We start from the raw sequence: 26,655 nt of genomic DNA, 5'->3' as shown, positions 1-26,655 counted from the left end.
GAGTAGCTGGGATTACAGGTGCCCGCCACCATGCCCGGCTAATTTTGTATTTTTAGTAGAGACAGGGTTTCACCATCTGGTCTTGAACTCCTGACCTCGCGATCCACCCGCCTTGGTCTCCCACAATGCTGGGATTACCGATGTGAGCCACCTCGCCCAGCGTTCTGTCAGACTTTTCTGTTCCTTGTAGCTGAAAGCATTCCTAATGTAAGATGTGGCAGCTTCAGTGTGAATAAAGTTAATATAAAATTGGAGAATTTGTCTATATGGTGTTATTTAGGCACAGAAATACAGGTAATATGGGAATATGACAGCATTCGGGGGTGAAAGATCAATTCTAGTCATGCTTTGGACATTGCAAAACATGGGTATTAATGCCAAAGAATCCAGTCCTAGTCATAATTTCTAGGTTTTCTGGCTACCTCCTCAGTCCTTTCCCACTGTACTTATGGCATTTTAAAGTGTTATCTTCCCCAGGCTTAGAAACCTGAACATGACAGAGGCAAGGATTGAAGTTTCAATAATATGGGAGAAGCTGGGTATGAGTAAGGGTGAGTGGGTGGAGGACATCAATTAAAGGATGAGTGTGTAGAAACATATCAGTTTTCTAACCATGGTGGTTTCTAGGATATCCTAAGTTTATGGTATCTGCAAATTCTTGAATTTCAGTGGGGGAAAGAAGAGAACAAGATATTTAAAAAGGCAAAAAAAAAAAAAAAAAAAAGGAGAAGGAGAAACAGCAGCAACAGCCTTTGAAGGTCTAGAAAATTTTCATGCAAGCATTAAACGCTCCTTAAACTTAGGGGTTCACTTCCACCTGGTTTCTGAACACTTATGTGAAGTTGATGGTAAAGCAGTGTCGATCATGTGCTAACCCATTCCTGTTAAGTTTTAGATTAATGATAAAATGTTTGGTAAATTTGTTCATTTGGTATGGAAAGTTAAAGTAGAGGTAGATAATACCTCTTAGAAGTGAGAAAATACATAGGATCCTTGTGGAAAAAAAGTAGTTAGGAAATTAAGAAAATTTGACCATATCAGGAGATGAACATAATAAGTTTCCACTTACTTAATTTTTTTGATTCAGTTTTTATTTCATTCAGTTTTGTTGTTTCTAAAATTTATTTTTGTAAATTTATTATTATTTTTTCTAGACATGGTCTTGCTCTGTCACCCAGGCTGGTGTGCAATGGCACAATCTTAGCTCACTACATCATCCTCCCAGGTTCAAGTGATCCTCCCACTTCAGCCTCCTGAGTAGCTGGAACTACAGATATGCGCCACCATGCCTGGCAAATTTCTTTAGTTTTTTTTAGAGACCGGATCTCACTATATTGCCCAGGCTGAACTCCTTGTCCTGAACTCCTTGACTCAAGAGATCCTCCCACCTTGGCCTCCCAAAGTGCTGGCATTTACAGGTGTGAGCCAGCATGCCCAGCCTAAATTTATTTTTTATTGATACATAATAGATGTACATATTTTGCGGGTAATGTTATAATTTAATACATTGATATAATTTGTAAAGATCTAATCAGTGTAATTGGGATAGCCATCACCTTCCCTATTTGTTTTTTCTTTATGCTAGAAACATTCAAATTAGTCTGTTAGCTATTTTGAAATATACAGTAGATTATTGTAACCTGTAGTTATCCCACTGATCTGTTGAACACTAGATCTTATTTCTTCTATCAAACTGTATATTAATATTTGTACCCATTAATCAACCTCTCTTTATCTCCCCCTCCCTGCTACCTTGCCTGGCCTCTGGTATCCACCAGTCTACTCTCTTGTCTTCATGAGACCTACTTTTTTAGCTCTCACATATGAATGAGAACATGTGATATTTGTCTTTCTGTGCCTGGCTTATTTCACTTAACATAATGACCTCTGGTTCTATCCATGTTGCTCCAAATGACGGGATTTCAACTTGTACTTAAATTTGTATCGTTTGCTGAGACTTACAAGGCAATCTCTGTTTCCTTAATCATAAAGGAAGACACTAATTCTTTGTGTAACTGAAGAAATCAACCAAAATGTTATTTACTAATGGCACAATGAGAGAGTTGATTACTTTAAATGGAGGCTGACACTTGCAAACCCCTGTATGTGTTCATCTGCCTTTTACATTTGTCAACTAGGTTGGTATCCTCTCTGTTCTCTTACTAAAAGTTTTGGAAATGGCTGGCCTTACTGATCAGACACTTCTATAGATGTGGTATGGTCAGAGGTTATATTATTTCTGGTTTGGAGTGAGAAAGAGAGTTTGTAAATGCACTATAGGTAAATATGGCAAGTCTGCAATTACAGCACTATTAAATATTTAGATCTTATGTACAAATGATACAGAATAATTATGAGCTTTATTTTATATTTTGTCTCTACTCTCTGTTGTTCAGTGTTAGACCCTGAAGTGCTTCTGATCTAATTAGAATCCATTTTGTCAGGTTTTGTGAATTTCAAAAATTTATGTATGTATGTATATATGTATTGGGATGGAGTCTCACTCTGTTGCACAGGCTGGAGTGCAGTGGCGCGATCTTGGCTCACTGTAACCTCTGACTCCCAGGTTCAAGCAATTCTCCTGCTTCAGCCTCCTGAGTAGTTGGGATTACAGGTGTGCGCCGCCATGCCCGGATAATTTTTATATTTTTAGTAGAGATGAGGTTTCACTGGCCTGGCTGGTCTGGAACTCCTGACCTCAGGTGATCTGCCCGCTTTGGCCTCCCAAACAAAAATTTAATATTAGTTTATAAATATAAATACTATCTTGACCGCTATTTAAAAAAGATAATTAACAGCATCTCATATTAATATGGATAAATGTCTAGGATATATTGTTAAATAGAGAAAAGTAAAATACAGTGTGTGTGTGTGTGTGTAGTATATGTATGTGTGTGTGTGTGTGTGTGTGTGTGTGTATGCCTATGTTATGGAAGTTTATACTAGACTGTTTAGACTGCTTAAAACATTTTTTTCTGTGGGCGAGAGGGTTTTGGGAGATTTTCATTTTCTATTAATACTTTATTCAATTATGTAATATCTGAATTGTTATAATCAACATACATTCTTTTATAATCAGAAAAAAACAAATATTTTCTTTTTTCAAATAGTGTAAACAAATATATTCCTTTTTCAATTTTATCTTATTTTTATTTTTATTATTTAGAGCCAGAGATTTGTTCTGTCATCCAGGCTGGAGTACAGTGGCACAATCATACCTCACTGCAGCCTTGAACTCCTGGGCTAAAGCAATTCTCCCACCTCAGTCTCCCAAGCAGCTGGAACTACAGACGCACCACCACGCCCAGCTAATTTTTGTATTTTTTTTGTAGAAACGGGGCCTCACAATGTTGGTTAGGCTGGTCTTGAGCCCTGGGGCTCAAGCGATCCTCCCTTCTTGGCCTTCCAAAATGGTGGGATAACAGGCATGAGCCACCACACCTGGCCGAAGGTATTTCAAAGAGACATTTTTGAGTAAAAAAAAAACGTTTTCTGGCTGGGCGCGGTGGCTCACACCTGTAATCCCAGCACTTTGGGAGGCTGAGGCGGGTGGATCATGAGGTCAGGAGATGGAGACCATACTGGCTAACAAGGTAAATCCCCATCTCTACTAAAAATAGAAAAAAAATTAGCCGGGCATGGTGGGAGGCGCCTGTAGGCCCAGCTACTCGGGAGGCTGAGGCAGGAGAATGGCGTGAACCCGCGAGGCGGAGCTTGCAGCGAGCCAAGATCTTGCCACTGCACTCCAGCCTGGGCGACAGAGCAAGACTCCGTCTCAAAAAAAAAAAAAGTTTTCTGATTTTGTGTATACACACAATACAAACAATATTTAAATATATTTTATAATATATTTAAAGCATTGTTTGATGCTCTTAGAATTGAGATGCCTCATTCCTGATCCATTTTTTGGTGTTGGGATTAACCTCTTGGATTAGGCATGAACTAAGAAGAACGTTTTTTGAGAGAAGGGAGAGAAAAGGAGAAAGCTACCTGAATGAACTGATTTGGAGGGTACTAAGAAAGGCTACAAATAAAAGAAAATCCATAAAGAATTTCTACAACTCAACGACAAACAACCAAACAACCCTATTAAACTCCCTGTTGAAAAATGGGCAAAGAGGCCAGGCATGGTGGCTCACACCTGTAATCCCAGCACTTTGGGAGGCTGAGGTGGGCGGATCACCTGAGGTCAGGAGTTTGAGACCAGCCTAGCTAACATGGTGAAACCCCGTTTCTACTAAAAATACAAAAAATTAGCTGAGCATGGTGGCGCACGCCTGCAATCCCAGCTACTCAGGAGGCTGAGGCAGGAGAATCACTTGAACCCGAGGGGCAGAGGTTGCAGTGAGCTGAGATCGTGCTATTGCACTCCAGCTCGGGTAAAAAGAGCGAAACTCCATCTCAAAAAAAAAAAAAAAAAAATGGGCAAAGGATTTGAATAGACATTTCTCCAAGAATATATACAAATGGCTAATAAGCACATGAAAAAATGCTGAACATCATTAATCATTAGGGAAATGCAAATCTAGCCTACAATGAAATATCATTTCATGCCTATTATCACACAAAACAAAATAAAAAAAAAACAAAAGTTGAAGAGGATGTGGAGAAATTGGAACTCTTGTGCAGGGGTGGTGATAATGTAAAATGCAGCCACTATGGAAAACAGTATGTCAGTTCCTCAAATTTTTATTTATTTTATTTTTTATTTTTAAGAGAGTATTCCTCTGTCACCTACGCTGAAGTGCAGAGGGGTGATTGTAGCTCACTGTAACCCTCAAAATCTGATCACCCAGGCGATCCCCCTGCCTTGTTCTCCCAAAGCACTGGGGTTACAGGTGTGACCTACTGTGCCCGGCCCCCTAAAAAAATTAAGCTTATAATTACCATATGATCCAGCAATCTCACTTCTGGGTATATACCCAAAAGAATTCAAAGCAAGGTCTCAAAGAGATACTTGTACATCTGTGTTCACGGTAGCATTATTCACAATGGCCAAAGGATGGAAGCAACCCAGTGTCCATTGGTGGATGAATGGATAAACAAAATGTGGTATATTTATACAATGGAACATTATTCAGGCTCAAAAAGGAAGGAAATTCTGAAAGATGCCTCAACATGAATAACCTTGAGGACATTATGCCGTGTGAAATAAGCCAGTCACAAAAGACACATACTGTGTGATTCTACTTACATGAAGTACCTAAAGTAGTACAATCTGTAGAGACAAAGTAGCATAGTTGCTCCTAGTGGCTGAGGGAGGGGGAAAATGGGGCGTTCATTTAATGGATATGGAGTTTCGGTTTTGGAAGATGAAAAAGTTCTGTGGACAGACGGTGGTGATGGTTACACAACAAAGCAAATGTATTTAATACCACCACTGAAGTGTATACTTGAAAATGATAAAGGTTGTAAATATGTGTATTTTACCACAATTAAAAATAATAATAAAAAAAGAAAATCCATTAATGCTTCAGAATCTTCTAAACTTTTCTTGGCCATCCACTCTGCAAGTTGTTATTTTAAAAGCTTAAATATCTTTAATGTCTTATGGTAAACAAGTATCAGTCCTTCCTTCACTGAGAATGAGATAGGTAGCTAGAACTGGGGATGGAGGAAAAGCTGCTTCAGGAGTAAAAGGGCAAAGAAAAAAGGAGATACTTTGGGCCACTAAAAGCAATTTCAGTCACATCACAATTTTGCCTTGCCTTGGCTCTGCCCCACAAAGCCTAGAATCTAGTAGTAGCTCTAGTTTTTAAAAATCTTAAATGATATCTTACATTTGATATGCTTTATGGAATTCCTGACTACATTCATGAGCCAGCAAGACATTTGTAGAAATTCATCAAGTCTTTACCACTGCTATTCCATTAGGGGTTAATATGGGTGAGTATTCACATAATAATCTTGGTATGGGGTTGGTACTTCTAAACATCAAATGAAGGCAAACCATAAAGGAATAAATTGACAAGAATATACAGTTTCAAGCTCTCTACAACAACAACATGTTCGAAAGGACATTAATAGGCAATCTGACAGAACAGGAAAATATTTTTAATTCTTTGGTTCAGGGCTCAATATCAATATATAAAAAGTAATAAAATCTGTGAGAAAGACTAACACCTTAATAGAAGAATAGAAAACACTAAGGCAATTCACAAAAGAAACTTAGCCTGTAAACATTGAGAAAGTGTTCAACTCATTAGTAATGTAAGAAATGCAAATTAAAATGAAGAGGTTTTTTTTTAACCAAACAAATTAATAAATATTTTTTAAAATCACACTTATTTCTTAGGGAAATGAACACTATCACAAACTGCTAGTGGGAGTAAAATTCGTTCAATCTTTCTATAGGGCAGTTTAACACAATATATGTATAAGAAGCCTTAGAATTTTTCATACCCTTTGAGCTAACAGTCATAATTTTAAGATTTATTTTCAGGAAATAAGCATGAATGAATATTGGAAGGATGATTATGTCAGTGCTGTGGAATAGTGTATCCAAGTGGAGATAACGTAGATGTCCAGCAATAGGGAATTGTTTACATAGATTATATCTGTACAAACTAGTGTTTTATAATTTTATTAGTCTTCTTAAATAATTAATTTTTGGTTTTGTTGATTTTTCTTTATTGTGCAATTATTTTCTAGTTTGCTGATTATGTGTTTTTGTTGTTTTCTTTTTTCTACTTTCTTTGAGTTTAATTTGCTATTCTTTTTCTAGCTTCTTGGAATGAATGCTCAGACATTGCTTTTCAGCCTTTCTTTGCTTCTAATATATGATTTAAGGATGTAAATTTCGCTCGAAGCAACACTTTGGCTATATTCCTCAGGTTTTGATATGTTGAATTTTTATTATTTTTCATTTATTTATTAATTTCCCTTGATAGTTTTTCTGTGAATCATTTCATAAAGAAATTGCTTTATTTCCAAAAATTTGGCAGTTTTTAAGTTATCCTTCTGCCCTCAATTTCTTCTTCTGCTTCTTTTTTTTTTGAGACAGAGTCTCACTCTGTTGCCCAGGCTGGAGTGCAGTGGAGTGATCTTGGCTCACTGCAACCTCCACCTCCCGGGTTCAAGCGATTCTCCTGCCTCAGCCTCCCGAGTAGCTGGGACTACAGGTGCACACTGCCATGCCCGGCTAATTTTTTGTATTTCAGTAGAGACGGTGTTTCGTCATGTTGCCCAGGCTGGTCACGAACTCCTGAGCTCAGGCAATCTGCCCGCCTCAGCCTTCCAAAGCACTAGGATTACAGGTGTGAGCCACCGCACCCAGCCAATTTCTTCTTTTAAATATTTAAATTTTATTTATTTATTTATTTAATTAATTAATTTATTTATTTATGCTATTTCAGGACATCTGCTCTCAACTTCTGTGAACAATGAACATACTCTATTATCTGCGTATATTTTTTGAAATTTGTTGAGACTTGCCATCCTGACTCCTCATTCCATCTGCTGCCAGCTGCTTTTAACATTTTTTTCTCGGGCTGGGTGCAGTGGCCCACACCTGTAATCCCAGCACTTTGGGAGGCTGATGTGGGTGGATCCATTGATCTCAGGAGTTTGAGACCAGCCTAGGCCACATGGCAAAACCTCATCTCTACTAAAAATACAAAAATTAGCCGGGCATGGTGGTGCATGCCTGTAGTCCCAGCTACTCAGAAGGCTGAGGTGGGAGAATCGCTTGAGCCTGAGAGGTGGAAGTTGCAGTGAGTCGTGATTGTGTCACTGCAGTGCAGCCTGGGTGACAGAGCAAGATGACTCTGTCTGAAAAAAAAAGCTGTTTCAACTAAGATCACACCCTCTTGCAGGGCAGCCTATATCGGTGACTGACTGGTTGTTGCACAGGTTTAGTAAAGGCCCATCCCCATTGTGCCAACTCAGGACTACCCTGAAGGAAGGGCATTTCAGTTTCACAGCACCTCATGGGGTTGACTGAGGGAGGCATTGCATTCTTCTCAAATTGTATGTTGAATAGAACTTAAACTTTTCTGAGTGTTGAGTCATCAATAGTCCAATAGTACAATGAAGCCCTCATAGTCTACTAAGGTGTTATGGGATATTTGCCCATATACCTCAAGTCAAAATATTTGGAGGGCCTGCGTCCTTCATGATAATGTCATAAACCCTTACTTTTTGTTATATTTTCAAAGCTCCTCTAGATCCCTGTATTTTCACAGCTTTTCTTCCTTAGTGAATACTCTTTGGAGGGTCTTCCTAGATTTTAAGGACCTTCTTTAATCCCCAGCCATTTTATAACTCGACTTCCTCTCTCACCTCAGCCACAAGGGACTGGACCAGGAGTGGCAACCTAGTCATTCCGTGTCCATTTCCTGGGACGTTTCCAGGGGAGGAAGCTTACTTTCTGTAGTTACACCTGTAAACTTGAAGCTCAGGAGCTATGCAGTGGGCATCTTTTACCAGTCACGTGGCCTAGAAAGCACAGGGGGCAGATATACACAAATGAGCAGAGATGAGAAACCGAGAGGGATGATGAGCCATCTAAGCCCTGCTTCCAGTCCTGTCTGAAGCACTGTTCCTGTTCTTGGGCTTCATGAAGGGACCTATATCCTTATAATCTTCTTTGCCTGCCTTAACTTAACTCAGTCCAGTTTATGCTACTTAGGACAACATTAATTTTCTTTTTTTTTTTCATTTCTCTTTTTTTTTAAAATTATACTTTAAGTTCTAGGGTACATGTGCACAATGTGCAGGTTTGTTACACATGTGCCATGTTGTTTTGCTGCACCCATTAACTCATCATTTACATTAGGTTTTTCTCCTAATGCTATCCTTCCCCCTGCCTCCCACCCCACGCCAGGCCCTGGGGTGTGATGTTCCCCACCCTGAGGACAACATGAATTTTCTAACTTAAACTCAGATGAACTTGGAAACTGTATAACAGATAAAATTCTAAAATAAGACTAGAGGTAGAGTTTTTGAATGAAAACAAGGGATTCTCTCTCAAGAAAAGCTTTAATGCATGCAAGGACTTTATGCCTTCTCTTTTGACCACTCAGAGTCCATTTTTGCTTCTTAAACTTCTATTTATCTATCTACTTATTTTAATTGACAAGTAAATACTGTATATATTTGTGGCTTACAATATGATGTTTTGATATATATATACACTATGGAATAGCTAAATCAAGCTGTTTAACATATGCATTACCTCACTTTCTTTTGTGATGAGAACACAAAATCTACTGCCAACAATATTCAGATATACAATATATTGTTATTAACCATGATTATCATGAAGTACAATAGATCTCTGGAACTTATTCTTCCTGTCTAACTGAAATTTTGTGTTTTTTGACCAGTAGTTCCTCCATGTTCCTGGCCCTCAACCTCTGGTAATCTCCATTTCACTCTCTGCTTCTGTGACTTTGACTCTTTTTTTACAATCCACATATAAGTGAAATCATGCAATATTTATATCTCTGTGACTAGCTTATTTCACTTAACATAATGTCCTCCACGTTCATTCATTGTCCCAAATGACAAGACTTCCTTCTAAGGCTGATTAGTAGTATTCTATTGTGTATATGTGTATAGTACATTTTCATTATCCATTCATTTGTTACTGGACACTTAGGTTTGCTTTGGATAGTTGAATTTTGGCCATTTTAAAGTCAATTTAATTTTTTTAGTATTTTAGGCTTAAATATATTTTGATATATGTCAAAAAATATGGATATATATCACATATCTCAAGAATGAATGCTAGCTAACATTGAAACTTGTAGATAGTAGAAGGAAAATTAATTTGCCAATAGGACATTGTTGAGAATTATGTTATTGCCAACCTTTAACATTTATTGTAAAGTCTATGCAATAGCTGTTCTTGCTTATGTATTGAAGTGCTCAGGTAGATAAATTCAGCGGAATCCTTAATACTTGCCCATAGCTTGGCACCTAGCACCTAGGATAATAGATAACAAGAAAGGCCAGGCACAGTGGCTCATGCCTGTATTCCCAGCACTTTGGGAGGCCAAAGTGGGTGGATCACCTGAGGTCAGGAGTTCAAGACTAGGCTGGCCAACTTGGCAAAAACCTATCTCTACTAAAAGTACAAAAATTATCCGGACGTGGTGGTGTGTGCCTGAAGTCCCAGCTACTCGGGAGGCTGAGTCAGGAGAATCTCTTAAAGCCAGGAGGGGGAGGATGCAGTGAGCCGAGATGGTGCCACTGCACTCCTGACCGGGCGATAGAGCAAAACTCCATTAAAAACAAAAAACAAGAAATAACATTAGATCTTTTATTTAATCATAATGTTATTTCGAAGGACCTCTGTGACTAAATACTATAGTATATTTGTAACCCAATACTAAATGATTTCCATTGGCAAGAAAGATCTGTGGGTGTTAGCACAGAACCAAGAAGACCCTTGGTCCCTTGTACGTCTGTGGGCTTTGTTCTGGTCCCCAGCCAGAAATTTCATCTTATATTTTTGTTCATATTGGATAACAGATTATGGGTGGATTAGTGAAAAGCCATCCTTAGTAATAGGGAATGTTTTGATGATGAGTCATTAATGCTTTTTGTTTGGAGATCAAAGATGACACCATTCAGTGATAAACATGTATTTCCTTCATATGATATAGGGAAGATGTTTGACTCTGTATTGCTGATTTGCTCTGGTCCTCCGTGCCTCATTCTTTTCTGTCTATTGCAGGTCGACATCTCAGATTGTGGGGTGTTGGAGCGAGGGGCCAGGCAGTGAAGCTTGCTGTGCTCGTAGTTTGCTCTTGGGCTTTTAGTTGTTTTTTTCTACTCTTGTATGATACAAGCTAAAATACGGTTTCGTAATATTTTTGTTTCAGATAATTTATTATTGAATACAGATTATAGTTTCAGATAAAGAATATACTTTTCCTATATTTCCCTCACTTCCTTCAATTCTTGTCTATGGAGGCTGTGTAACAGTAACTCAGAATGCACGGTATTTCTAGTGTGTGGACCTTGTTGTCAAGGTTTTAGATACACTGAGCCTAATGTCTTCTAGAGTATAATATTATTGTATAAGCAAGTATCAGTGCTAAAGAATACATTTTTTTTTTCTTTTTTTTTTTGAGACTGAGTCTCGCTCTATCGCCCAGACTGGAGTGCAGTGGCATGATCTTGGCTCACTGCAACCTCTGCCTCCCGGCTTCAAGCGATTCTCTTGCCTCAGCCTCCCGAGTAGCTGGGATTAGAGGGGCCTGCCACCATGCCCAGCTGATTTTTGTATTTTTAGTAGAACGGGGTTTCACCGTGTTGGCCAGGCTAGTCTCAAACTCCTGACCTCAAGTGATCTGCCTGCCTCGACCTCTCAAAGTGCTGAGATTACAGGTGTGAGCCACCACGCCCAGCTCCAGTAATAAATTTTTGAGATGGAAGAAACATTCTCCATTCTTTGTTAATGTGCTATGGGAAAGAGTGGCTACATATTTATTTTATAGCTCTGGAATTAATGATTCAAAGTATTATACATCTCATTTGCAATGCTCCATAGATTGTTTAAGATCATTTGCTAGCCACTTAATCTGTGGCTATAATTAAATTACTCTCAAACTTCCGGCTCTGAGATTTAGTTTTTCTTGGACAAAAGGCTACGTTTTCTATCTCTATCTTCCAAAACATGTTCACTAACTCTTGAGAGTCCCAATCAAAAGCCTTTTTCACATATGGCCTGCACCAACCTTTCTTCCCTCAGGCCTTGGTGATAGACTAAGGGTTCTATAAACTCTGATTCTCATCCCCACCAGCCTATAGGCTCTGTTGACTCATAGCCTAAGCACTATCTCTGAGTTTTCTCCTATGTTTAAAAACTACCAAAACTTTTTATTATGGGAAAATCTCACATATATACTAAAGTAGAAAGAACAGTACAATAAATTCCCATGTGCCCGGGTCCCAACTTCAACAGTATCAACTCCTGGCCAATCTTATGTCAGCTATATCCTCACTCATTTTGCCTTTCCATGTTATTTTGAAGCAAGTCCCAGACATACTGTTAATTCATCCCAGATATTCCACTGTGTATCTGTGCAGAAAAGAGCATAGCAGGCCTGATTGCTATCCTTTGGAAGGCCTGTTTACAAGGTTGGCCCTTGGCGAGCATCTGGGAACTTGGATTTTGGGAGGGTTCTCAACCACCCTAACTAGTAGTAGTGTACTGTACCTAAGCTTTGTGTACAAACTACATGTTTTGTGGTGAATACTTGCTTTCCTTCTGGGAGTCTGGAATCTTAGTAAGTGCTATACAGAGTGCGCCTATGTAACCTGTCCTCAGTAAAAACTGAGCAATGTGTCCCTAATGAGCCTCTCTGGTAGACAGCATTATTGTAACTAGCCGCTGGAGGAATTAAGCCCATCCTGTGTGACTTCACTGGGAGAGGGCTCTTCGAAACCTGTATTTGGTTTCCTCTAAACATTATGTCATGCACCTTTTACTTTTGCTGATTTTGCTCTGTGTCTTTTTGCTGTAATAAATCTTGGCCACGAGTACAGTTATATGCTGAGTCTTGTGAACCCTCCTACCAAATCACCAAACCTGGGTGTGGTCTGGGGATCCCTGACAGATTATCTCTAACATAAGCACTTAAAAAAATCTATATATCTATGTATGACCACAAAACCATTGTGACACCTAAAAATGTTTATAATTCCTTAATATTATCAAATATCAAGCCAGTGTTTGCATTTTCTATTGTCTCATAAATGTCATATTCTTTTTGTCTACTTTGTTCTAATCAAGGTTCAGGTATTGCAGCTGGTTGACACTTATTGTAAGTCTCAAGCTATAGGTTCCTACTCTATCTCTTTTTCTTTTCTTTTTTCCTTGAAATTTATTTTGTTGAAAAAACTGGATCATTTTTCCTGCATAGTTTCCCGCAGTCCAGTTTTTGCTAATTATGTTGCCATGGTGTAGTTCAATGTGTTGCTTTGTAAATTAGTAGTTGGATCTAGATGCTTCTTGTGTGAGTTTTTGAAAGCCCAATGCCTTAATATATCCTGAGGATATGCCTTAATTTCCATTTGATTAATGTTTGCCAAGAACATTGATGTACTTGGATAAAAGGGGATTAAACAGTAAATATCTTTGTTTTTGTTAGCATGAGACAGATCTTCTGACACTTGGAGCCTGACTCATGTTACTTTAGAGAATCCAATAAAAAATGCATGGCTTAGTGTTCATTACTTGCTTTTCAGGAGGTAACCCTGGCAGGGATCTCTGAGCAAAAGCTGGCTTTAATTATCTAGAGTTGGTACAGTGTCATTGTGACCAGATATTACGATGTAGGTGGAAATGTGGGGTTTTCTTATCTTTTAAAGACTCTATAAAAACAAAATATTAATAGAAAACATCAGAACCCTACTAAAAATTGTAGACCCCCACATGCATTAATTTTCTATGCAATGAAATCCTTCAGTACCTTAGTAATGAAGTTCTAATTAATGAGTTACTTAAGTCCCTCTTAATTCAACTTGGTAGGAATAATCCAACAGCCAAGGCCCAATGTAGTTATCATCGTAGGTCATCTTTGGAGATGTGCCTTTTTTGAAACAGCTGGATGGTTGGGCATTTAATAAACATTTAGAATGTAAATGTATACTTAAATTAAAAAAAATTAAATTGTAAAATACACATAACGTAAGTTAACCATCTTAACCATGTGTAAGTGTACAGGTCAGTAATGTTAAGTACATTCATATTGTTGTACAACCAGGCCAGGCATGGTGCTCACACCTATAATCCCAGCACTTTGAGAGGCTGGGGCAGGAGGATCCCTTGAGCGCAGGAGTTCAAGACCAGCTTAGGTAACATAGTGAGACCCCGTCTATACAAAAAAATAAAAAAATTAGCTGGATGTGGTGGCTGCACCTCTAGTTATAGCTACTTGGGAGGCTGAGGTGGGAGGATTGCTTGAGCCCAGGAGTTTGAGGTTGCAGTGAGCTGTGATCATCACACCACTGCACTCCAGCCTCGGCAACAGAATGAGACCCTGTCTCAAACAACAACAACAACAACATATTGTTGTACACCCAATCTCCAAAACTCTTCATCTTGCAAAACTATATCCCTGTACCCATTAAACAATAACTCCCTATTCCCCACTCCCTCTAGTCCCTGGCAACCATTATTCTACTTTCTCTCCCTATGAATCTGACTACTCTAGGTACCCTATGTAAGTGGAATCATATAGTATTTGTCTTTTCGTGACTGGCTTATTTCATATGGCGTAATGTCCTCAAGGTTCATCCATGTCGTGACATCTTTCAGAATTTCCTTCCCTTTTGAGGCCAAATAATATTCTTTTGCATAAATACACCACATTTTTGTTTATCTATTCATCCATTGATGGACATGGGTTGCTTCCACGCTTTGGCTATTGTGAAGAATGCTGCTGTGAACATGGGTGTACAAGCATCTCTTTGAGACCTTGCTTTCAAATCTTTTGGATATATAACCAGAAGTAGGATTCCTCGGTTATATAGGAATTATATATTTAATTTTTTGAGGAACCACCATACTGTTTTCCGTACTGGCTGCACCATTTTACATTACCAGGGCGCAGAGGTTCTAATTTCTCCAGGGCACAATCGTTCTAATTTCTCCACATCCTGTCCAACTGTTGTTATTTTCTAGTTTTTTGATAGTAGGCATTCTAATAGGAGTGAAATGGTATCTCATAATAGGCTTGATTTGCATTTCCCTAATGATTAATGATGTTCAGCATCTTTTCATGTGCCTATTGGCCATTTGTGTATCTTGTTTGGAGAAACGTCTATTCAAAGTCTTTGCTCATTTTAAAATCAGGTTGTTCATCATTGTTGCTGTTCAGCTGTAGAATTTTTTTATTTTTGTTTTAAATTTACTTAGAGACAGGTCTCACTATGTTGCCTAGGCTAGTCTTGAACTCCTGGGCTCAAGCAGTCCTCCTGCCTTGGCCTCCCAAAGTGCTGAGGTTACAGGTGTGAGCCACCATGCACAGCTGAGTTGTAGAATTCTTTATATATTCTGGGTATGAATCTTTTATCAGATATATGATTTGCAAATATTTCCTTTCATTATGTGGGTTTCCTTTTCACTCTGTTGATTGTGCCCTTTGATGCACAGAGGTTAGTTTTTTTTTTTTTTTAGACAGAGTCTCACTCTGTCACCAGGCTGGAGTGCCCTGGTGTGATCTTGGCTCACTGCAACCTCCGCCTCCCGGGTTCAAGCAGTTCTCCTGCCTCCGCCTCCGGAGTAGCTGGGACTACAGGTGCGTGCCACCACGCCCGGCTAATTTTTTGTATTTTTAGTAGAGACGGGGTTTCGCTGTGTTAATCAGGATGGTCTTGATCTCCTGACCTCGTGATCCGCCCGCCCCAGCCTCCCAAAGTGCTGGGATTACAGGCGTGAGCCACCGCACCCAGCCGATGCAGAGAGGTTTTAAATTTATTTACCTTTTTCTTTTATTGCCTGTGCTCCTGGTGTCAGCTCCAAGAAATCAATGCCAAATTCAGTATCATGAAGTTTTCCTCCTGTATTTTCTTCTAAGAGTCTTACAGTTTTAGCTCTTAACATTTAGGTCTTTGGTCCATTTTGAGTTAATTTTTCTATGTGGTATAATGAAGGTTTATCTTCATTCTCTGCAGTTTCACTTTTACACTTTGGTCTAATGATGCATGTACACGCCATGTAGAAGATAAGTTAAGGTTCTAAATTTAGTTATGCTATTGACAACTGCTTGCTGTGGAAATCTTGCTATAATGCCTCCTCCCATGGGCAGTTGTTACTGATTTATCTCATCTTTCCCCAGAGAGTTTTAAGTTTTAAGAAAGAGAAATTGTTAAATATTATTTGTTATTAAGTGTCGTTTATACTTTTTAGTTTAGCTTTTTAAACTTTTTATTTTGAAAAGTTTTTGAAACATTCACAAAGTAAGGAGAAGAGTAAAACAAATCCCCCCAAGCCCGCAGCTTCAACAAATAACAGCCTTCTGCACATTTGCTTCATTTCTTCTTTTTCCCAACATTTTCTTCTTCTGAAAGATTTTAAGGCAAATCACAGCCATTTTATTATTTCACTCATATGTTTAAGGTAAACATAGACATTTCTGATCAAATGTGTGTTATGTCAGAGTATGCCTTTCTATGTACTTTATGGTAGAGTTCTCGTAAAATTAATTTTGTTGTTTTAAAGCCTAGGTCTAGGGACTAGCACCAGCAGCAGAATTTTGATATTTGAAATTGCTTTAGAGTTCACATATTTGCTTTATAGAATGTATTTGATCATGTGTACAACTAATGTGCTTCATATGCTTCAGAAATGCATACCCCAATTATAGCTCTTTTGAGGAAATATGAACTGCTTTACAGCCCTCCACATTAAAATGTGGTTTCCAAGAATTCATTATTTACAGACATCAGCTACATGTATTTACAAATGGCTTAGAATGAAAACTCACAGGAAAGATTACAAAAATAAGCTTCTCTTTTTTTTTTTTTTTTTTACTCCTTCCCTGTCTTTTGAGTCCTGGTGAATACTATGCAACAAAAGCATTCACCTCATCCATAATTCTTTCAACCCCTTATGGGTTTTTTTTTTCACCCTAGATAATTTAGTAAAGTTCAATAAAGTAAAGGAACTTTTTGCTACAGAAGTACTATGTAGAAGTTAATAATTCACAAATACATGGCCATTGAAATGAGAGATAATCAGAGGCCTCACCCAGAATTAGAAAGCTTTCATCTTAGTGTTTATGTTGCTATTGTCAGGTACTGCTGGAGCCCAAAGAATGGGCTCTTGGTGGATAGGTCATCTCAGCAGACTGAAATAAAGCTGTCTGGGAATGTGGGGTAGGGATTAAGGGTAGTGAGTGAGGGGCATCAGGAACGCTGGCCGTACAAGTATGCTGGTTTCCTCAATCAGCCAAGGATAATGCAAAATTGAAACCAGGAAATGTCAAAGTGTAAAACTTTTTTTTTTTTTTTTGAGACAGAGTCTCGTTCTGTCATCCAGGCTGGAGTGCAGTGGCGTGATCTTGGCTCACTGCAACCTCTGCCTGCCGGGTTCCAGTGATTCTCCTGCCTCAGCCTCCTGAGTAGCTGGGATTATAGGCACCTGTCACCATGCTCGGCTAATTTTTATATTTTTAGCAGAGACGGGGTTTCACCATGTGGGCCAAGCTGGTCTCAAACTCCTGACCTCAGGTGATCTACTTGCCTCGGCCTCCCAAAGTGTTGCGATTACAGTTGTGAGCCACCATACCCGGCCCTTATTTTTATTTTTATTTTTTATTTTTGGGACAGGGTCTGCTCTGTTGCCCAGGCTGGAGTTCAGTGGTGTGATCATGGCTCACTGCAGTCTCGACCTCCTGTCCTCAAGCAATCCTCCCACCTCAGCCCCCTGAGTAGCTGGAACTACGGGTGTGTGTCATCATGTGCAGCTAACTTTTTTATTTTTTGTAGAAACAAGGTTTCGCTTTGTTGCCCAGGCTGGTCTCGAACTCCTGGACTCATGCGATCCTCCCACCCTGGCCTCCCAGAGTGTTGGCATTACAAGAGTGAGCTGCTGCTTTGGCCCTAGTACCCATTTTAGCACAGTGTTCCATACATCCCCCAGGAAATAATTTTGTGTCATATGACCTATTTCTCCTCTTTGAAAGCTTCCAAATTTTTAGTATCAACGTAAAACTTGTATCACAGAGTCTTCTAAAAAGATATTTAAGAAGCATTTGTACGTAACACAAATACTAACTCATTCTTTTCTTAAGAAAGCCCATATCCCTTATGCTGACATTTCTAGCTCTGAGTGTTTCCTTCACCCGTGTGCCTATGACATGGGTGTGTCCTTGTGGGAATCTTGTATAGAGCCTCAGTTGTAAGCCTTTGATGATTCCAGTGGGCATGATGTGGTCAGGTGTACACCCTTGGCCTTTAGAATTGGCCGCACTCCTCTTTGCCTTTAGTGAAGCAACAAAGGAGAAAGTGTAATACTGCTCTTCTTTGTAACATAGTCTTTCTTTTTCTCTGCCTGTGTGTTATTTCCTTTCCTTTATTTCTCCTCTTTTTAAAGACTTTTACCTTAGTGACAACAATATTAAAACAAAAAATCCCCAAGAGTCTCTTGTTTGTTTTCAACTGGAAAAGTCTGATTTCTAGAATTTATTAATAGGTCTAATCTCTTTTAAAATGGGAAGAAAATAAAACTACTCATTTAAAAACACAGCCTCTCTGAGAAGGTAACATTTGAGCTGAGGTTTGAATAAGGAAGATACAGTGTAGTGGAGAGAGAATGAAAGTCGGGGCCAGACATTCCTTGGTCAAATCCTGGCTCCACCACTTAACTAGTCATGTCATCTTGACCAAGCTACTTTGACTCACTCAACCTGAGTTTTTTCATCTATAAAACTGAGGTAATAATGCTCAGCGATAGGGCTATTAGGATTAAAATGGACGTGGCTCTTTGACCTCCTTTTGACATGGATCAGGAAGAGACGCCTGGACATGGCAAGCAGAGAACAGGCTCTGCTGTCATCCTCCTTGTTTCACCATCCCCCACCCCCAGCTTAACGCAGAACCTCACTCGCTCATAAGAGGGACTTGGTAAATATGTGTTGAATTGGAATTTGATTTGAAAATTAATAGGAAAAGTATAGAAGAGGAATATGATTTAAACAGTTCATAAAAATGAAAACGTTTACTATGGAAATGTGGGTTTCAGAACTGTGCCCTCATGACTGCTTGTTTACGGTGATAATTAGCAACTTAAAATAATTTTGTGTTGATGCTTAATGCCAGGCTCTTGAAATCCTAAGATTCAGCCTAAAGGATTTACTATAGTGTTTTCAAAGAAGCAACATTTTGAATTGACAAATAGGTTTGTGTGTTGTTAGAAGAAAAATTTGAGAAATTTAATTGTTTAGCATATTACTATCATGCTAAAAAATCTTTATTCTTGTCGTTTCTGTTCAAGTTATTGAGGCTTTTTCTACCAAAAGTGTATGTTTATGTTATTATCTTTTTTAACAGTCTACGTAAAACCCACTGCTTTCTGGCTATGATGTGAAAAATTACATTAGCATAGTAGAAACTATATTATCCATACAAGAGGTTACTTAATCTTTTTTTGAAAGGGTAAATATTATGCTGATTCATGTTTTTATTTCATTTTAATAACATTCGTCTAGTACTACCTGGAGTAAGGATTTCTGAAAAGAGACCTTGTTATTCTAGAATTCAGTATCTCATGATCTAATCAGAGGTCTCGTGCAGAGATCAACTGACTTAGGCTACTTAACTCATGTGACGGAAAACTTGAACTCTCTAGGATTCTAACTGTCCCCTTAATTCCAATAGTATTTGAGAGTATATACTACTTTGTTCAAATTCAGTACCCTAAAACATTTTTTGTCATTAGAAGTGATTAATCACCTGACAGTCTTGTTTTTTTTACATAGTGAATTCTTTATTCTCTTTTAAAGATTTGTGTTCTGTCATTTACAGATCTTTAGTAGAGAAGGATAATTTAAGGGATTAAGAAGTTAGTTGAAAATTGTTTAGAAATGAAAATCATTTGTAGTGACTTACATACTTCCTAGCTATTAAAAGTTCTGTAATTATTAACTCTGCCTTACTGTTTTTCGTAATTATTCAAAAGAACAGACAGTTTACTTAAAAAGACAACATTGAGGCTGGGTGCGGTGGCTTAAACCTGTAATCCCAGCACTTTGGGAGGCCAGGGCGGGCGGATCACCTGTGGTCAGGAGTTCAAGACCAGCCTGGCCAACATGGTGAAACCCCGTCGCTACTAAAAATACAAAAAAATTCATCCAGGAGCAGTGAAAAATTGTATTTCTTTGTATTTTTAGTAGAGACGGGGTTTCACCATGTTGGCCAGGCTGGTGGCAAGCGTGGTGGTGGGTGCCTGTAATCCCAGCTACTCGGAGACTAAGGCAGGAGAATCACTTGAACCTGGGAGGTAGAGGTTGCAGTGAGCCGAGATCATGCCACTGCACTCCAGCCTGGGGGGACAGAGTGAGACTCTGTCTCAAAAACAAACAAACAAACATTGAAATCAGAAAACATTTGGGGGAATAAGGGAATACCTGCAATTTTTGATTCTTTCTACCAAGTTGTTTTGTTAATTCAGGAACATATATGGCATTTCATATAATGATCACTTTGAAATACTTAGATCTGCAAAATCCTGTGAAGAGTGAAACAGAAGTCAGGGTTAAAGTTAGTGTTGATTTCATCTTCTGTCCTTTTTCTGGTAATAAAAAGGATTAGGAGGGCAAAATACTTTTGTCTTTAATATCTACTCTATCCTCCCTGGCTACTGGAATAGATCCACATTCTTATTTTCTAAAAACAAAAAGGAAGGGTGTGTGTATGTGTATTTTCTACCATAGCTACCTAACTAGCCAGGGCTTCTCGTGTTCTAGTTCCTTGCATTCTAATTCACATGTATTTTCAGGAAAATGTAATGCATACGTGTAATACGTTCAACTTGCTACAATTATCATAGAATACTTTTGGTTCTGCTTTTATAGTCATTTAGTGATTGATCTAATCACTTTAATTTTTCTTAACATGAGGCTCCTAAGATTAGTTACTTTTCCTGGCCTACTTGTTCGTGTGTCAGAGCTCAACAATTCCAGTGCCCCCTAAGAAATGTTAGTGGTCTCTCTAGTTCTGACTGACTTCCCAGGGATGCTTCTAGAGCCCCAGCTACCAGATGCTTCCTGATTGGGAGGTGGGCTGCTTGCAGTTGCTTTAGGAAGGGATTGGCACTGCCAGAAGCAAGGCTTTTGGTCAGAATGATTCATTTCCACAGTGTGACATTAGCTGTATAGAGCAGACTGTTTTTCTAAATTGTTGTGTTATAATAATAGAAGTTCAGGAACCACAATTAGGGCTGTCATAAGGGTGTGGACATAGCCATAAGCTAAGGAAAAAGTTCATCTAGTCTGGGGATGGACCTTCGCATTCTTGCCAGGATGTCTTTTAACATAACATTTGCTCATTTAAAATACCTTAATCCATAGAATGTTGGGGAGTGGGACATGTTTTTCCAAATTATTGATTGGAATGGATGGGGAAGGAAAACTGAGTGCTGAGAATGGGTTTTTTAGAAATTTCTAAGCGTGTCCTTGCACCCATAGTTTTTTGTTTTTGTTTTTTTTTTAAATATATTGCTGAGTCTCTACTGCCTCCCAGATGTCACTTTTTCTCTTCCCTACTCCTGAAATTTCTAAGGCATTGCTACCATCGGTGTATCATAAATGAATTCATAGTGCTTGCCATACTCACGGTCCCTTCAAAGGGTAACTGTACCCCTCACTCTCCCTGTTGACCTGGGGCCCCTGCTGAGAAACCAAATGATCCAGCCAAGCTGATTGGACAAGGGGAGGCCCTGACCTGAGAATGGCTCACTTGTAAGGGCCTTTTGATGTGGCCTGGTCTCAAAAGGGCAGTCTAAACAGAAGTAGCAATGTTTAACTGAGCCATTTAGGTGCCCTGTTTTGGGAATTTCTATAACAAGTATGGAAAAGATAAACCAGAGGAGTGGTGTAGACACACTGACAGTTCTGACCCCATTAGCAGTGGTGTACCAGAAAAGCCACCAATTCCTACTCATGGGCTTCCAGGGCCTGCCTTGGAACCAACACTTTGCTTCAGTTTTTTCCTCTATGTGACTTAGCTCTTCTCTGGTTCCTTATCCTGTTGTTTCCTCTGTATTCATATGTGTGCCCTGCTCATCCTTCACCTGAGTGAGCTTGAGTATCAGTCCATTGCAATGATAGAAGCCCAATCACAGGAGACCTTAGAAACCTGGAAGAGCCACGGGCAGGTTGGTAATCCAGGGGCATCAGGGGATAGAGTCACTATTTAGGGCCAAGAAATTAGGAATCTGGGCCTCAGGCTCCTTGCCTTGAGCTGCCGCAACTCCTCTACTAATGGACCGGATTCACTTAAAAAAATTTTTTTAAAGCCATTTTAGGTTCACAGCAAAATTAAGCAGATTGCCCTCCTCCACAGTCTTACCTTTTATTAAAAAAAATTATGAACAGGAAATTAATGTTAGGGATATCAAAAGGAATAAATTTCACCTTGTTGAGTTGTTTTTGATGTGTGATGAAAGTTTTTAGAATTTACAGCCAGTACTTATGGTGTCTGTATTGCTTCTGTTTTTGTAAAATTATTGGAAATCTACTCTGGCCCAGGATTCCTGTGTGTTTCAATATGTTCAACATGGAGTTGTTCGAGTATGGATCATGTTGACTCCTCTTTTTCCCAGCTCTGGCTATCCTCTTCCCTCTTCAGCAGCAGCAAAGGGCCCAAGCCCACTCACAAAAAACAACTACCAGGAATATGAGTTCTATTCCCTTCTGGATCAGGGTTTCTTCCACATGATGCCATGAAGAAGGTCAGGTAGAGTCACAGATACTTGGTTTATTTATGTTAAACGAGAAAAAGAGATGGCCTATAGGAGAAAAGAGATGGTTGCTATATCCAGGAAGTTCTCAAGCTCACAGACCCCGTGCATGCCCCTTTCATCTTTCTCCGTATGATCTTAGCCTGTGTCTGTGCAGATACCACTCTAGCTCTTCTCTCTCTTGTGGTCACAAGAATATAAAAACTGCCTAGCCACTTCCTCTTTATTATGCCTGAGTCTCCAGTTATCATGCTGAGTGAGCCAAGTTCTTGCTGACTGAATCATGTTCTTATAATTCTACTGATGTAGAATAATACTGATTATATCCTGTTTCTACTAACAAAATGGACATACAAAATTTGTCCAACATGCATAACCACATACTTATACCTTTTCCTTCATGAAAGCTCTAGCCAATTCTTTCATCAAGTATTTACTGAGTACCTACTATGTTCCAGTCCTTTTATGATCTGAGCCCTGGGAATCTCTCTGGCCTCTCATTTCTTGCTACAGTGATACTAAACTACTTGTTATTCCTCATGTGTATTTTATCCTGTTCCACATCTTTATGTCTTCACTCATGTCTGGAACATGAAATTGTTCATTTGCTTGGTTAACTCCTATTTGTCCTTCTAGCCCAAATCCATGTCCCCCTCCTTTAGGAAGTTACCATGTACTGTATTTTTCTTTGCACAAGTCGGGTGAGGTTTGCAAACTCCACTGGGCTCCCATGGCACCTTGTACGTTCCTCCATCACAGAACTTTGTGTGTCATATTGACAGTGTCTGTGTGTGTCCATCTCATCAGCAGAACTTTGAGGGAAGGGAAAACATCTTACCCATTTTTGTTTCTGCAATTCTTAGAACAGTGTATGAAATAGAATATACACATACTAAATACTTGTGGAACCAAACAGAATTAGTTAGGGTATAAAGTAAAGTAGAAAATCTTATAGAATCTCTAGGCAATCTTTGTTTGCATTAAAATCTGTTTTTCATTCCTAGAGACCATTTGCTTAGATCTTCAGCAAGGACATACCTAGCATCTGTTGCAGCAATGTGTCAATCATGAGTTACAGGCATACCATCTGTTTTTTACTGCACCGGGGCTGACTGGGATTTTGGCAATGCAGACAAATGTGCTTGCACCTAATAATGCTAGTTCTAACCTCCAAAGTCAGGCAGTAGACATGATTATGAAGACTCATAATACCTACATATAGTGTGGTCCAGTGCACTACCAAATGCCATGGCTCTAGCAAAGAATCTGGTATCTTAGATGGGTAGGCATAAGGGAACCCAACCATAAATCCAGCTGCAAGTGCAATGCTGTATCCCAGGACTAGACCTGTGCCTGTTGGTACTCAGTAAGTACTTGTTAAATGAATGACTGCATTTGGGTAAATGGATTTAGCTATATGTAAGGAAGCTATGGTTTGGCAATTTGTAGCACTGTAGATTTTGATTGTGCTAGAGGCATGGCTAAGGATTGAAGCTAGGGGAGATAATGCTAAGGAAGAATTTTCTCATGGGACTCCTCCTTATACCACACTCTCCAATGATAACTAACACTGCCAAGGAAAAGAGAATGTGGGAAACCAAGTTGTGTTACAATGAAATGGAATTTTAGTTGAGTCCTGATTTTGCTTTCCTCTTGCCATTTGTGCAGCTGTGCAACTTTTTTCAGATCCATTATGTTTGCTTCTGAAGGGAGAGGGGAGCCAGAGAGGGCCTCAGGAATCGGGGATCAGGACATCCTTGGTCTGGTGTGGGCTCTGGTCTGAGCCAGCTTTGTTCTTGGATCTCTAGTTTTCTTGGAAATGGGGTGTTTGGACCAGATCATCTTTAAGCCCTCTTCTGATTCTGAGATTTTACATTCGCTAAACAATTGTAAGATTTGAAATAGTTACGGGTTTTTCTAAATTCTGCAGGTGTTTCCTGGATGAGTTAAAAGCTGACTGGAAATAGATCAAATTGTAGATGGTGTAGTTAAGTTGCTTTGCGTTTTAGCTAGAGACTTTGTAGATGTTTGCCAGTCAAGTTTCTATCGCAATTAGTATTTAGTTCTTATTTCTTCCTTCACATATGAAAAATCAAATAGACATGTTGTAGAAAATTAAGGGAACTGATTTCTTTTTAGTTTTATTGAGGTATAATTGACAAAAATTGTATATATTCAAGGTATACGATGTGATGCTAGGTGAGGATGTAGGGTTTGGGAGAGAGGAGACAGCATTGCTTAGATCAGTCACGTTCAGAGACCTCTTTACATAATCTTTACTTCCATCACAGGTGCAGATAGGTGGCTTCAGTTCATATCTCTTCAGGAATACACACACAAACTGGTGGAGAAGAGCAAAGGCATGCTGAGATGGAGCCCAGAGCAAGGCCAGACTCACTGTCCAGCTCTTTTCTCCTTTACTCAGAGAGGTCTAAGAGAGGTGTGGCTCTTTCATGATTGGGCAGAATGATAAATGTTCAGATGCCATGGACTTTCAGTATGGTTCACAAAGAGTGGAAACCACAAATGATAATCTGTGAATTCCAAGCTACTGTATTATATGGATATATGAATATAGTTTATGAATATATATTAAACAAAAATAGGATCATACAATGATGATGTTTTACAGCTTGCTCTTTCTCAATTAACAGTATCTTTCCATGTTAGCACATATAGACCTAACTTTTTTTTAAGTATTCCATTATATAGATATACCACAACCTCTAAACTATGCAGTTGACCTGTGAACAACCTGGATTTGAACTGCATGGGCCCACTTACACATGGATTTTTAAAAATAAATATATTGGAAAATTTTTTGAGATTTGCAACAATTCGAAAAAATTCTCACATGAACTACGTAGCCTAGAAATATTGAAAAAAACAAGAAAAAGTTATGTCATGAATGCATAAAGTGTATGTAAATACTAGTCTGTTTTATCATTTACTACCATAAAATACACATAAATATATTATAAAAAGTTAAAATTGGGTGGGCGCAGTGGCTCACTCCTGTAATACCAGCACTTTGGGAGGCTGAGGAGGGCAGGTCACTGGAGGTCAGGCATTCGAGACCAGCCTGGCTAACATGGTGAAACTCTATCTCTACTAAAAGTACAAAAATTAGCCGGGTAATTCCAGCTACTCAGGAGGTTGAGGCAGGAGAATTGCTTGAACCCAGGGGGCAGAGGTTACAGTGAGCTGAGATCACGCCACTGCACTCCAGCCTGGGTGACAGAGTGAGACTCCATCTTAAAAAAAAAAAAAGTTAAAATTTATAAAAACTTACACAGACATAGACTGCACATGGCACTGTTCACAGTTGAGAGAAATGTAAACAAATATAAAGACATAACCACACAAAATTAACTGCAGTACACGTGGTACTACAGTTTTACTGTAGTAATTCTGCAGCCATGTTGTGTTGGTATTGCTTGAGTGAGCTAAAAACGTTGTGAGTATTCCCTTAAAATGTGTGACACTAACCATCCCTGTGTGAACAGTTTGTCTCTCCAGTACATTGCATATCACAGCAAAAAATGATCTCACGCTTCTCACGTATTTTTCATTGTGTTTAGTGCAATACAGTAAACCTGACAACTTAAGGCAAAAGGCAGATGAAGGATCTTAAGCTGAAGAACTTAATGCCAGCAAAGGATAGTTTGATAATTTTAGAAAGAGGTTCACTCTTTTAAAAATGTCTGGAGAGGGGAAGGTTCCAAAATGGCTGAATAGGAACAGCTCCAGCCTATAGCTCCCAGCATGAGCGACGCAGAAGACGGGTGATTTCTGCATTTCCAACTGAGGTACCGGGTTCATCTCACTGGGGCTTGTCGGACAGTGGGTGCAGGACAGTGGGTGCAGCCCACGAAGTGTGAGCTGAAGCAGGGCGAGGCATCGCCTCACCCAGGAAGCACAAGGGGTCGGGGAATTCCCTTTCCTAGCCAAGGGAAGCTGTGAGAGATGGCACCTGGAAAATTGGGTCACTCCCACCCTAATACTGCACTTTTCCAACGTTCTTAGCAAACTGCACACCAGGAGATTATATCCCGCGCATGGCTCGGAGGGTCCCACACCCATGGAGCCTTGCTCACTGCTAGCACAGCAGTCTGAGATTGAACTGCAAGGTGGCAGCGAGGCTGGGGGAGGGGTGCCCGCCATTGCGGAGGCTTGAGTAGGTAAACAAAGCAGCTGGGAAGCTCGAACTGGGTGGAGCCCACCGCAGCTCAAGGAGG

The 26,655-nt window shown here is 39.3% G+C and overlaps 1 protein-coding gene across 4 annotated transcripts in view; it reads left to right on the top strand.

The window, feature by feature from the left end:
- MYO5A (myosin VA) overlaps positions 1–26,655 on the top strand; it is a 228,319-nt gene that overhangs the window by 24,206 nt on the left and 177,458 nt on the right. The gene's annotated exons all lie outside the window — the stretch shown is intronic.

This window comes from Gorilla gorilla, chromosome 16 (genome assembly GCF_029281585.2).
Source record: "Gorilla gorilla gorilla isolate KB3781 chromosome 16, NHGRI_mGorGor1-v2.1_pri, whole genome shotgun sequence".
In the NCBI taxonomy this organism is placed as follows: Eukaryota; Metazoa; Chordata; class Mammalia; order Primates; family Hominidae; genus Gorilla; species Gorilla gorilla.
This window is presented reverse-complemented; position numbering and strand designations above follow the sequence as displayed.